General features: G+C 46.1%; 4 non-coding genes across 4 annotated transcripts; all 4 read right to left on the bottom strand.

Annotated features, from left to right (window-relative positions):
* Positions 1–1,947: 1,947 nt before the first annotated feature.
* Positions 1,948–2,020, bottom strand: trnag-ucc (transfer RNA glycine (anticodon UCC)). Its single transcript has one exon. It is a non-coding gene; the product is annotated as a tRNA-Gly (tRNA).
* Positions 2,021–4,885: 2,865 nt separating this feature from the next.
* Positions 4,886–4,958, bottom strand: trnav-uac (transfer RNA valine (anticodon UAC)). Its single transcript has one exon. It is a non-coding gene; the product is annotated as a tRNA-Val (tRNA).
* A 2,856-nt stretch (positions 4,959–7,814) lies between these two features.
* On the bottom strand, positions 7,815–7,887 carry trnav-uac (transfer RNA valine (anticodon UAC)). Its single transcript has one exon. It is a non-coding gene; the product is annotated as a tRNA-Val (tRNA).
* A 2,856-nt stretch (positions 7,888–10,743) lies between these two features.
* Positions 10,744–10,816, bottom strand: trnav-uac (transfer RNA valine (anticodon UAC)). Its single transcript has one exon. It is a non-coding gene; the product is annotated as a tRNA-Val (tRNA).
* Positions 10,817–13,369: the final 2,553 nt, after the last annotated feature.

The following is a 13,369-nucleotide window of genomic DNA, read 5'->3' as shown; positions in this document are numbered from 1 at the left end:
GAAAGCAACAGTGGAGCCGCTGGCGATTTTCCGCGCGGGAGGCGAACACGATCATGACAGCACAGACACTTTGGAAAATTCGGCACTTTCCCACACCGCAGGAAATTCCCCGGGAAGCAAACTCATTTTGCTTCTGTTTCCAACAGAAATGCAGCAGGGGAATGAAACAGCATTTAAACCAGCAGCTCCGCAGAAACGGCAGCGGTGGGATTCGAACCCACCCCTCGGGCGCGACGGGAGCCTTAATCCAGCGCCTTAGACCGCTCGGCCACACTAGCAACACGCCCGCCGGTCAATTTTCTTGCACTTCCAATTGTTTTCCTGCATAACAACAGATGTAAACTCAAGTGAAAAAGGTTCCATGATCCCTCTCCGACTCGCACAGCTGCTGGGATGTGCCCGTCTACAATATCAATTTCTCAGCAGTTAACGATAGCCCATCAATCCAGACAAAAATCACTGGTAAGCTGAGTCTATCTTCTCAGACTGGATTCAGCTACAAATTTATCTGTGAGTGCGTGAGAATATATGATCGGTTATGATTGGGTCAAATTACCATGAGCTACTTGACATTACTGAAATTTCGATTCTTACTTTGCTAAATGATTTCACCCATTGCTCGAAACAGGACAACTTACACGTTTACACGGAACATGAAACACACCGGTCTACAGGGAAAATGCACAAAGCTGAGCAGGCCGTGTCCCAAATCATACCGTGCAGCATAGTTTCAGGCACTGTGTCTGTTTTGCAGAATAAGGTTCCCAAAGAATGTTCCATCCTAAAACCGGAGGTAGTATTACAATCCGAGAACGACAGATTACATTGTGAGGAAGGTCTGACCTCGGGGCCGGTTCGAGATGCCACTTTCCTTGCCTTTTACCTTAACCGTGCAATTTGCTGCAGAGATTATCACACCTGGACATGAGCCTCATGGATACCAACTGAGTTGGAAACCTGTGTGGGAATCGATGAGAAAAAGCGACTCAATACATTTTAACAAGTTCCATGGTGCTTTTTAGAAATGCAGTTTCTGTTCACCTCAATCCAAAAGGCAGTTTCTGAACATAGTAACAGAAGACAAAAGGTAATTTCCTCACCCCACCCCCACTCCGGAAGAGGTGCTAACTGCCCTTGATTGCTGTTTGTTCATGATGTGATGAGCTCTCACGCCTGAGTCACCGTCACGTCTCTGGTTGCTGAGTGAATCACAAAGAAGGACTTTCTCCAGAGCTGCAACTGCCTCACTTCCCCACTCGCCTTCCCCGTTTACATTTTCCTGCTCGTCAGTGATTTAAAGAAAACCAAATGGATGCGATGTAATTCTGTAGCCTCTCTGTCGATTCCTCCGTTTCAGTTCCAACGTGGCTTAGATCTCGGGTCGCACCTTAATACTAGCGACGCTATGAAAGCACAGGTCCAGAGGTTCCTCTGAGAGTGTAATTTCTTTCATTGCTGTTGCTGATTGAATGAGCCACCAACGTGTGAACTGCTCCAAAACATGATTCAGGACCTCTGGTGCCAATTCTCGCACGTTGAATAACGACAGACACCTTCCAAATGAGGTCTTTCAGAGACGACTTTGGGATACATTTGACAGACAGACTAGTTGAGGAATCCGTGGTGCACTGTGACACCAGCACATCAGCTTCTTCCCTGTCTTTGAACCGGGCCGCCTGCGCAAGGAATGCGAATGCGGTAATGCTTTTCGTGGAAGGATCAGAAGGGGGTAACTACACTCTCAAACAGAATGGCGTATGATCAGAACCATGTTGGAGAAAAACTTTACAATGCTTTGCACAGTAATTAAATGGAATTGCATTGCATTGCACTACACTACGAGAGAAGATTTATTCAAGCAAACGCGAAGGCAGGTTTGCACATGGGAAAGCTAGCAAGAAAGTTCCGTTCTTGTCGATGTCAAAGGCTGCAGTTGAAGAGCAAAGCAGTTTCTGCCCAGTTTCGAACTGGGGACCTTTCGCGCGGAAGGCGAACGTGATGACCACTACACTACAGAAACAAGCCGCGGTCGCAGCCGCTGCAGCTCAGTGGCATCCAACACTGAAAGTTGAAGCCATTGTACCTTTCACCTTTCTGTTTCCGTTAACTCGTTGTTTCATGGGACTTGTTTAAATTTGGCTATGTGGTGAGCATGGACGAGATACACCTAAGTATCTGTTTCCACGCGGTGTACCCCGGTAACGTTGTGTTGCTTTCACCTGCTTTAAAGAATTTCGTTTTTGCGGAGCTTACCGTCGCAGTCTGTGGCAAAATCATTTAGTCTGTTCGACGGCTCCCGGGAAAGGTAGCATTGTGAAACACTGCAGAAACGAACGACTTCCTTACTTTTGCTCCGACTGACCATACTCCGTGAAAGTTTCCCAGATTCTCAGTTGAGGATTTTTGCAGCTGGAAGTTACCTCAGAAACCCTGTTAATTCGTAATGTATTGAGAGAATCGCAAAACAGAAAGCATTTAACACGGAACACAAACAAAACTGGAAAACCAAATGCATTTTCAGACACAGCGAGCATGAATGCTAAATGTGAGACAGTCCGGGGGCATGAGCCATAAAGTAATCACAGAAATAACAACAGGGCAATTCCAAACTACTCTTTCAAACATACTGGAGCCTGGGTGCACCACCACTGCCCAGACAATGCTGCAAAGAGACAAAGAAAGAACATAATAAGAATGGGCCATAAAAAGTGAATTTCACCAATCACAGTCTCGATTAGATTACCTTTCCCTTCCGATGACTCCAGGACGGAAAAGGAGGAAGTGGGAGAAATTCAATAACATATGACATCGAAATACATTGGAACGATTTTCTCATTGGCCAGAAAACCAAATAACGACGAGTCGAGTCACCGTAGGACTCTGTTTCGCAACAACAGTCTCCATTCAGTTCCAGTAAAAGCTCAACTTGCCTGGAACAGAAAGCAACAGTGGAGCCGCTGGCGATTTTCCGCGCGGGAGGCGAACACGATCATGACAGCACAGACACTTTGGAAAATGCGGCACTTTCCCACACCGCAGGAAATTCCCCGGGAAGCAAACTCATTTTGCTTCTGTTTCAAACAGAAATGCAGCAGGGGAATGAAACAGCATTTAAACCAGCAGCTCCGCAGAAACGGCAGCGGTGGGATTCGAACCCACCCCTCGGACGAGGCGGGAGTCTTAATCCAGCGGCTTAGACCGCTCGGCCACACTAGCATTACGCCCGCGGGTCCATTTTCTTGCACTTCCAATTGTTTTCCTGCATAACAACAGATGTAAACTCAAGTGAAAAAGGTTCCATGATCCCTCTCCGACTCGCACAGCTGCTGGGATGTGCCCGTCTACAATATCAATTTCTCAGCAGTTAACGACAGCCCATCAATCCAGACAAATATCACTGGTAAGCTGAGTCTATCTTCTCAGATTGGATTCAGCTACAAATGTATCTGTGAGTGCGTGAGAATATATGATCGGTTATGATTGGGTCAAATTACCATGAGCTACTTGACATTACTGAAATTTCGATTCTTGCTTTGCTAAATGATTTCACCCATTGCTCGAAACAGGACAACTTACACGTTTACACGGAACATGAAACACACCGGACTACAGTGAAAATGCACAAAGCTGAGCAGGCCGTGTCCCAAATCATACCGTGCAGCATAGTTTCAGGCACTGTGTCTGTTTTGCAGAATAAGGTTCCCAAAGAATGTTCCATCCTAAAACCGGAGGTAGTATTACAATCCGAGAACGACAGATTACATTGTGAGGAAGGTCTGACCTCGGGGCCGGTTCGAGATGCCACTTTCCTTGCCTTTTACCTTAACCGTGCAATTTGCTGCAGAGATTATCACACCTGGACATGAGCCTCATGGATACCAACTGAGTTGGAAACCTGTGTGGGAATCGATGAGAAAAAGCGACTCAATACATTTTAACAAGTTCCATGGTGCTTTTTAGAAATGCAGTTTCTGTTCACCTCAATCCAAAAGGCAGTTTCTGAACATAGTAACAGAAGACAAAAGGTAATTTCCTCACCCCACCCCCACTCCGGAAGAGGTGGTAACTGCCCTTGATTGCTGTTTGTTCATGATGTGATGAGCTCTCACGCCTGAGTCACCGTCACGTCTCTGGTTGCTGAGTGAATCACAAAGAAGGACTTTCTCCAGAGCTGCAACTGCCTCACTTCCCCACTCGCCTTCCCCGTTTACATTTTCCAGCTCGTCAGTGATTTAAAGAAAACCAAATGGATGCGATGTAATTCTGTAGCCTCTCTGTCGATTCCTCCGTTTCAGTTCCAACGTGGCTTAGATCTCGGGTCGCACCTTAATACTAGCGACGCTATGAAAGCACAGGTCCAGAGGTTCCTCTGAGAGTGTAATTTCTTTCATTGCTGTTGCTGATTGAATGAGCCACTAACGTGTGAACTGCTCCAAAACATGATTCAGGACCTCTGGTGCCAATTCTCGCACGTTGAATAACGACAGACACCTTCCAAATGAGGTCTTTCAGAGACGACTTTGGGATACATTTGACAGACAGACTAGTTGAGGAATCCGTGGTGCACTGTGACACCAGCACATCAGCTTCTTCCCTGTCTTTGAACCGGGCCGCCTGCGCAAGGAATGCGAATGCGGTAATGCTTTTCGTGGAAGGATCAGAAGGGGGTAACTACACTCTCAAACAGAATGGCGTATGATCAGAACCATGTTGGAGAAAAACTTTACAATGCTTTGCACAGTAATTAAATGGAATTGCATTGCATTGCACTACACTACGAGAGAAGATTTATTCAAGCAAACGCGAAGGCAGGTTTGCACATGGGAAAGCAAGCAAGAAAGCTCCGTTCTTGTCGATGTCAAAGGCTGCAGTTGAAGAGCAAAGCAGTTTCTGCCCAGTTTCGAACTGGGGACCTTTCGCGTGTAAGGCGAACGTGATGACCACTACACTACAGAAACAAGCCGCGGTCTCAGCCGCTGCAGCTCAGTGGCATCCAACACTGAAAGTTGAAGCCATTGTACCTTTCACCTTTCTGTTTCCGTTAACTCGTTGTTTCATGGGACTTGTTTAATTTTGGCTATGTGGTGAGCATGGACGAGATACACCTAAGTATCTGTTTCCACGCGGTGTACCCCGGTAACGTTGTGTTGCTTTCACCTGCTTTAAAGAATTTCGTTTTTCCGGAGCTTACCGTCGCAGTCTGTGGCAAAATCATTTAGTCTCTTCGACGGCTCACGGGAAAGGTAGCATTGTGAAACACTGCAGAAACGAACGACTTCCTTACTTTTGCTCCGACTGACCATACTCCGTGAAAGTTTCCCAGATTCTCAGTTGAGGATTTTTGCAGCTGGAAGTTACCTCAGAAAACCTGTTAATTCGTAATGTATTGAGAGAATCGCAAAACAGAAAGCATTTAACACGGAACACAAACAAAACTGGAAAACCAAATGCATTTTCAGACACAGCGAGCATGAATGCTAAATGTGAGACAGTCCGGGGGCATGAGCCATAAAGTAATCACACAAATAACAACAGGGCAATTCCAAACTACTCTTTCAAACATACTGGAGCCTGAGTGCACCACCACTGCCCAGACAATGCTGCAAAGAGACAAAGAAAGAACATAATAAGAATGGGCCATAAAAAGTGAATTTCACCAATCACAGTCTCGATTAGATTACCTTTCCCTTCCGATGACTCCAGGACGGAAAAGGAGGAAGTGGGAGAAATTCAATAACATATGACATCGAAATACATTGGAACGATTTTCTCATTGGCCAGAAAACCAAATAACGACGAGTCGAGTCACCGTAGGACTCTGTTTCGCAACAACAGTCTCCATTCAGTTCCAGTAAAAGCTCAACTTGCCTGGAACAGAAAGCAACAGTGGAGCCGCTGGCGATTTTCCGCGCGGGAGGCGAACACGATCATGACAGCACAGACACTTTGGAAAATTCCCACAACGCAGTCAATTCCCCGGGAAGCAAACTCATTTTTCTTCTGGTTTAAACAGAATTTCAGCAGGGGAATGAAACAGCATTTAAACCAGCAGCTCCGCCGAAACGGCAGCGGTGGGATTCGAACCCACCGCTCGGGCGCGACGGGAGCCTTAATCCAGCGCCTTAGACCGCTCGGCCACACTAGCAACACGCCCGCGAGTCCATTTTCTTGCACTTCCAATTGTGTTCCTGCATAACAACAGATGTAAACTCAAGTGAAAAAGGTTCCATGATCCCTCTCCGACTCGCACAGCTGCTGGGATGTGCCCGTCTACAATATCAATTTCTCAGCAGTTAACGATAGCCCATCAATCCAGACAAAAATCACTGGTAAGCTGAGTCTATCTTCTCAGACTGGATTCAGCTACAAATTTATCTGTGAGTGCGTGAGAATATATGAGCGGTTATGATTGGGTCAAATTACCATGAGCTACTTGACATTACTGAAATTTCGATTCTTGCTTTGCTAAATGATTTCACCCATTGTTCGAAACAGGACAACTTACACGTTTACACGGAACATGAAACACACCGGACTACAGGGAAAATGCACAAAGCTGAGCTGGCCGTGTCTCAAATCATACCGTGCAGCATAGTTTCAGGCACTGTGTCTGTTTTGCAGAATAAGGTTCCCAAAGAATGTTCCATCCTAAAACCGGAGGTAGTATTACAATCCGAGAACGACAGATTACATTGTGAGGAAGGTCTGACCTCGGGGCCGGTTCGAGATGCCACTTTCCTTGCCTTTTACCTTAACCGTGCAATTTGCTGCAGAGATTATCACACCTGGACATGAGCCTCATGGATACCAACTGAGTTGGAAACCTGTGTGGGAATCGATGAGAAAAAGCGACTCAATAAATTTTAACAAGTTCCATTGTGCTTTTTAGAAATGCAGTTTCTGTTCACCTCAATCCAAAAGGCAGTTTCTGAACATAGTAACAGAAGTCAAAAGGTAATTACCTCACCCCACCCCCACTCCGGAAGAGGTGCTAACTGCCCTTGATTGCTGTTTGTTCACGATGTGAAGAGCTCTCACGCCTGAGTCACCGTCACGTCTCTGGTTGCTGAGTGAATCACAAAGAAGGACTTTCTCCAGAGCTGCAACTGCCTCACTTCCCCACTCGCCTTCCCCGTTTACATTTTCCAGCTCGTCAGTGATTTAAAGAAAACCAAATGGATGCGATGTAATTCTGTAGCCTCTCTGTCGATTCCTCCGTTTCAGTTCCAACGTGGCTTAGATCTCGGGTCGCACCTTAATACTAGCGACGCTATGAAAGCACAGGTCCAGAGGTTCCTCTGAGAGTGTAATTTCTTTCATTGCTGTTGCTGATTGAATGAGCCACTAACGTGTGAACTGCTCCAAAACATGATTCAGGACCTCTGGTGCCAATTCTCGCACGTTGAATAACGACAGACACCTTCCAAATGAGGTCTTTCAGAGACGACTTTGGGATACATTTGACAGACAGACTAGTTGAGGAATCCGTGGTGCACTGTGACACCAGCACATCAGCTTCTTCCCTGTCTTTGAACCGGGCCGCCTGCGCAAGGAATGCGAATGCGGTAATGCTTTTCGTGGAAGGATCAGAAGGGGGTAACTACACTCTCAAACAGAATGGCGTATGATCAGAACCATGTTGGAGAAAAACTTTACAATGCTTTGCACAGTAATTAAATGGAATTGCATTGCATTGCACTACACTACGAGAGAAGATTTATTCAAGCAAACGCGAAGGCAGGTTTGCACATGGGAAAGCAAGCAAGAAAGCTCCGTTCTTGTCGATGTCAAAGGCTGCAGTTGAAGAGCAAAGCAGTTTCTGCCCAGTTTCGAACTGGGGACCTTTCGCGTGTAAGGCGAACGTGATGACCACTACACTACAGAAACAAGCCGCGGTCTCAGCCGCTGCAGCTCAGTGGCATCCAACACTGAAAGTTGAAGCCATTGTACCTTTCACCTTTCTGTTTCCGTTAACTCGTTGTTTCATGGGACTTGTTTAATTTTGGCTATGTGGTGAGCATGGACGAGATACACCTAAGTATCTGTTTCCACGCGGTGTACCCCGGTAACGTTGTGTTGCTTTCACCTGCTTTAAAGAATTTCGTTTTTCCGGAGCTTACCGTCGCAGTCTGTGGCAAAATCATTTAGTCTCTTCGACGGCTCACGGGAAAGGTAGCATTGTGAAACACTGCAGAAACGAACGACTTCCTTACTTTTGCTCCGACTGACCATACTCCGTGAAAGTTTCCCAGATTCTCAGTTGAGGATTTTTGCAGCTGGAAGTTACCTCAGAAAACCTGTTAATTCGTAATGTATTGAGAGAATCGCAAAACAGAAAGCATTTAACACGGAACACAAACAAAACTGGAAAACCAAATGCATTTTCAGACACAGCGAGCATGAATGCTAAATGTGAGACAGTCCGGGGGCATGAGCCATAAAGTAATCACACAAATAACAACAGGGCAATTCCAAACTACTCTTTCAAACATACTGGAGCCTGAGTGCACCACCACTGCCCAGACAATGCTGCAAAGAGACAAAGAAAGAACATAATAAGAATGGGCCATAAAAAGTGAATTTCACCAATCACAGTCTCGATTAGATTACCTTTCCCTTCCGATGACTCCAGGACGGAAAAGGAGGAAGTGGGAGAAATTCAATAACATATGACATCGAAATACATTGGAACGATTTTCTCATTGGCCAGAAAACCAAATAACGACGAGTCGAGTCACCGTAGGACTCTGTTTCGCAACAACAGTCTCCATTCAGTTCCAGTAAAAGCTCAACTTGCCTGGAACAGAAAGCAACAGTGGAGCCGCTGGCGATTTTCCGCGCGGGAGGCGAACACGATCATGACAGCACAGACACTTTGGAAAATTCCCACAACGCAGTCAATTCCCCGGGAAGCAAACTCATTTTTCTTCTGGTTTAAACAGAATTTCAGCAGGGGAATGAAACAGCATTTAAACCAGCAGCTCCGCCGAAACGGCAGCGGTGGGATTCGAACCCACCGCTCGGGCGCGACGGGAGCCTTAATCCAGCGCCTTAGACCGCTCGGCCACACTAGCAACACGCCCGCGAGTCCATTTTCTTGCACTTCCAATTGTGTTCCTGCATAACAACAGATGTAAACTCAAGTGAAAAAGGTTCCATGATCCCTCTCCGACTCGCACAGCTGCTGGGATGTGCCCGTCTACAATATCAATTTCTCAGCAGTTAACGATAGCCCATCAATCCAGACAAAAATCACTGGTAAGCTGAGTCTATCTTCTCAGACTGGATTCAGCTACAAATTTATCTGTGAGTGCGTGAGAATATATGAGCGGTTATGATTGGGTCAAATTACCATGAGCTACTTGACATTACTGAAATTTCGATTCTTGCTTTGCTAAATGATTTCACCCATTGTTCGAAACAGGACAACTTACACGTTTACACGGAACATGAAACACACCGGACTACAGGGAAAATGCACAAAGCTGAGCTGGCCGTGTCTCAAATCATACCGTGCAGCATAGTTTCAGGCACTGTGTCTGTTTTGCAGAATAAGGTTCCCAAAGAATGTTCCATCCTAAAACCGGAGGTAGTATTACAATCCGAGAACGACAGATTACATTGTGAGGAAGGTCTGACCTCGGGGCCGGTTCGAGATGCCACTTTCCTTGCCTTTTACCTTAACCGTGCAATTTGCTGCAGAGATTATCACACCTGGACATGAGCCTCATGGATACCAACTGAGTTGGAAACCTGTGTGGGAATCGATGAGAAAAAGCGACTCAATAAATTTTAACAAGTTCCATTGTGCTTTTTAGAAATGCAGTTTCTGTTCACCTCAATCCAAAAGGCAGTTTCTGAACATAGTAACAGAAGTCAAAAGGTAATTACCTCACCCCACCCCCACTCCGGAAGAGGTGCTAACTGCCCTTGATTGCTGTTTGTTCACGATGTGAAGAGCTCTCACGCCTGAGTCACCGTCACGTCTCTGGTTGCTGAGTGAATCACAAAGAAGGACTTTCTCCAGAGCTGCAACTGCCTCACTTCCCCACTCGCCTTCCCCGTTTACATTTTCCTGCTCGTCAGTGATTTAAAGAAAACCAAATGGATGCGATGTCATTCTATAGCCTCTCTGTCGATTCCTCCGTTTCAGTTCCAACGTGGCTTAGATCTCGGGGCGTACCTTAATACTAGCGACGCTATGAAAGCACAGGTCCAGAGGTTCCTCTGAGAGTGTAATTTCTTTCATTGCTGTTGCTGATTGAATGAGCCACTAACGTGTGAACTGCTCCAAAACATGATTCAGGACCTCTGGTGCCAATTCTCGCACGTTGAATAACGACAGACACCTTCCAAATGAGGTCTTTCAGAGACGACTTTGGGATACATTTGACAGACAGACTAGTTGAAGAATCCGTGGTGCACTGTGACACCAGCACATCAGCTTCTTCCCTGTCTTTGAACCGGGCCGCCTGCGCAAGGAATGCGAATGCGGTAATGCTTTTCGTGGAAGGATCAGAAGGGGGTAACTACACTCTCAAACAGAATGGCGTATGATCAGAACCATGTTGGAGAAAAACTTTACAATGCTTTGCACAGTAATTAAATGGAATTGCATTGCATTGCACTACACTACGAGAGAAGATTTATTCAAGCAAACGCGAAGGCAGGTTTGCACATGGGAAAGCAAGCAAGAAAGCTCCGTTCTTGTCGATGTCAAAGGCTGCAGTTGAAGAGCAAAGCAGTTTCTGCCCAGTTTCGAACTGGGGACCTTTCGCGTGTAAGGCGAACGTGATGACCACTACACTACAGAAACAAGCCGCGGTCGCAGCCGCTGCAGCTCAGTGGCATCCAACACTGAAAGTTGAAGCCATTGTACCTTTCACCTTTCTGTTTCCGTTAACTCGTTGTTTCATGGGACTTGTTTAATTTTGGCTATGTGGTGAGCATGGACGAGATACACCTAAGTATCTGTTTCCACGCGGTGTACCCCGGTAACGTTGTGTTGCTTTCACCTGCTTTAAAGAATTTCTTTTTTCCGGAGCTTACCGTCGCAGTCTGTGGCAAAATCATTTAGTCTGTTCGACGGCTCCCGGGAAAGGTAGCATTGTGAAACACTGCAGAAACGAACGACTTCCTTACTTTTGCTCCGACTGACCATACTCCGTGAAAGTTTCCCAGATTCTCAGTTGAGGATTTTTGCAGCTGGAAGTTACCTCAGAAAACCTGTTAATTCGTAATGTATTGAGAGAATCGCAAAACAGAAAGCATTTAACACGGAACACAAACAAAACTGGAAAACCAAATGCATTTTCAGACACAGCGAGCATGAATGCTAAATGTGAGACAGTCCGGGGGCATGAGCCATAAAGTAATCACACAAATAACAACAGGGCAATTCCAAACTACTCTTTCAAACATACTGGAGCCTGAGTGCACCACCACTGCCCAGACAATGCTGCAAAGAGACAAAGAAAGAACATAATAAGAATGGGCCATAAAAAGTGAATTTCACCAATCACAGTCTCGATTAGATTACCTTTCCCTTCCGATGACTCCAGGACGGAAAAGGAGGAAGTGGGAGAAATTCAATAACATATGACATCGAAATACATTGGAACGATTTTCTCATGGGCCAGAAAACCAAATAACGACGAGTCGAGTCACCGTAGGACTCTGTTTCGCAACAACAGTCTCCATTCAGTTCCAGTAAAAGCTCAACTTGCCTGGAACAGAAAGCAACAGTGGAGCCGCTGGCGATTTTCCGCGCGGGAGGCGAACACGATCATGACAGCACAGACACTTTGGAAAATTCGGCACTTTCCCACACCGCAGGAAATTCCCCGGGAAGCAAACTCATTTTGCTTCTGTTTCAAACAGAAATGCAGCAGGGGAATGAAACAGCATTTAAACCAGCAGCTCCGCAGAAACGGCAGCGGTGGGATTCGAACCCACCCCTCGGGCGCGACGGGAGTCTTAATCCCGCGCCTTAGACCGCTCGGCCACACTAGCAACACGCCGGCCTGTCAATTTTCTTGCACTTCCAATTGTTTTCCTGCATAACAACAGATGTAAACTCAAGTGAAAAAGGTTCCATGATCCCTCTCCGACTCGCACAGCTGCTGGGATGTGCCCGTCTACAATATCAATTTCTCAGCAGTTAACGACAGCCCATCAATCCAGACAAAAATCACTGGTAAGCTGAGTCTATCTTCTCAGACTGGATTCAGCTACAAATTTATCTGTGAGTGCGTGAGAATATATGATCGGTTATGATTGGGTCAAATTACCATGAGCTACTTGACATTACTGAAATTTCGATTCTTACTTTGCTAAATGATTTCACCCATTGCTCGAAACAGGACAACTTACACGTTTACACGGAACATGAAACACACCGGACTACAGGGAAAATGCACAAAGCTGAGCAGGCCGTGTCCCAAATCATACCGTGCAGCATAGTTTCAGGCACTGTGTCTGTTTTGCAGAATAAGGTTCCCAAAGAATATTCCATCCTAAAACCGGAGGTAGTATTACAATCCGAGAACGACAGATTACATTGTGAGGAAGGTCTGACCTCGGGGCCGGTTCGAGATGCCACTTTCCTTGCCTTTTACCTTAACCGTGCAATTTGCTGCAGAGATTATCACACCTGGACATGAGCCTCATGGATACCAACTGAGTTGGAAACCTGTGTGGGAATCGATGAGAAAAAGCGACTCAATACATTTTAACAAGTTCCATGGTGCTTTTTAGAAATGCAGTTTCTGTTCACCTCAATTAAAAAGGCAGTTTCTGAACATAGTAACAGAAGACAAAAGGTAATTTCCTCACCCCACCCCCACTCCGGAAGAGGTGCTAACTGCCCTTGATTGCTGTTTGTTCATGATGTGATGAGCTCTCACGCCTGAGTCACCGTCACGTCTCTGGTTGCTGAGTGAATCACAAAGAAGGACTTTCTCCAGAGCTGCAACTGCCTCACTTCCCCACTCGCCTTCCCCGTTTACATTTTCCTGCTCGTCAGTGATTTAAAGAAAACCAAATGGATGCGATGTCATTCTGTAGCCTCTCTGTCGATCCCTCCGTTTCAGTTCCAACGTGGCTTAGATCTCGGGTCGCACCTTAATACTAGCGACGCTATGAAAGCACAGGTCCAGAGGTTCCTCTGAGAGTGTAATTTCTTTCATTGCTGTTGCTGATTGAATGAGCCACTAACGTGTGAACTGCTCCAAAACATGATTCAGGACCTCTGGTGCCAATTCTCGCACGTTGAATAACGACAGACACCTTCCAAATGAGGTCTTTCAGAGACGACTTTGGGATACATTTGACAGACAGACTAGTTGAGGAATCCGTGGTGCACTGTGAC

Source organism: Chiloscyllium punctatum, chromosome 18, assembly GCF_047496795.1.
Source record: "Chiloscyllium punctatum isolate Juve2018m chromosome 18, sChiPun1.3, whole genome shotgun sequence".
Lineage (NCBI taxonomy): Eukaryota > Metazoa > Chordata > Chondrichthyes > Orectolobiformes > Hemiscylliidae > Chiloscyllium > Chiloscyllium punctatum.
Note: the sequence above shows the minus strand (reverse complement) of the source record. Positions and strands in the feature narration are given on the sequence as shown.